Genomic DNA, 1,252 nt, shown 5'->3' with positions numbered 1-1,252 from the left:
AAAAAGAGGAACAAATGTAATAATCTGAACAATAAAGATTTAAATAAAAAAATAAAAAAATAAAAAATAAAAAAATAAAAAAAATCCAGCCAACACGTGTGATATTTTTGCCCTGGGGAGCATATGTACTACCATCAATATACCTCCCCGAGACTAACCTGCGACTTTATTCATTCAAGCCATTCCTAAAATCTGACCTAAAGTTTCTATTTTTAAATTATGAAGTGTGGCATACATAAAAACTATGAAAATATTTAAATGCAGTCTAAAAATGACAATAAAGTGAATACCCAAGTACCCACGTCCCAAGCCAATAAACACTATTTTTATTAAAGTACAGATGACATACAATATTGTATTAGTTCAGGTGTACAACATATCGATTCTATATTTATATTTTTATTTATTTTTAAATATATTTTCATTGATTTCAGAGAGGAAGCGAGAGGGAGAAAGAGATAGAAACATAAATGATGAAAGAGAATCATTGGTTGGCTGCTTCCTGCACTCCCCCTACTGGGGATTGTGCCCGCAACCCAGGTATGTGCCCTTGACTGGAATCAAACCCAGGACCCTTCCATCCACAGGCCGACATTCTATCCACTGAGCCAAACCAGCTAGGCTGATTCTATATTTATATACCATACAATGTGATCACCATACTCTGGTAACCATCTGTCACCATACAAAGTTATTATGATAATATTAACTATATTTCCATGCTATATATTACATACCTGTGGCATATTTATTTTATTACTATAAGTTTATACCTCACATTTCCCTTCACTCTTTTCACCCATTCCCCACCTCCCTCCTCTCTGGCAAACACCAGTTTGTTCTCTTTATCTATGAGTCTGTTTCTGTTTTTTTGTTTGTTTGTTCCTTTGTTTTTTAGACTCCATATATCAGTGAATTCTTACAGAGATTCATTAGAAGGACTTATGGGACTCAGCATTTTGTTCTACTCATGGCTTTCTCTCTGACTTATTACATTTAACATAATCTGAAGGTTCATCCATATTGTCACAAAAGGCAAGATTTTATTATTTTTATGGATGAATAATATTCTATTGTATAGCTATATATCACATATCCTTTCTCCATTCATCTATTGATGGATACCTAGGTTTCTTCTATGTCTTGAATATCTATATCTATATCTATATCTATCTATATCTATATCTATATCTATATCTATATCTAATCTATCTATCTATCTATCTATCTATCTATTCATCTGGCTATCTAT

Source organism: Myotis davidii, unplaced genomic scaffold (assembly GCF_000327345.1).
Source record: "Myotis davidii unplaced genomic scaffold, ASM32734v1 scaffold2094, whole genome shotgun sequence".
Classification (NCBI taxonomy): Eukaryota; Metazoa; Chordata; class Mammalia; order Chiroptera; family Vespertilionidae; genus Myotis; species Myotis davidii.
Note: the sequence above shows the minus strand (reverse complement) of the source record.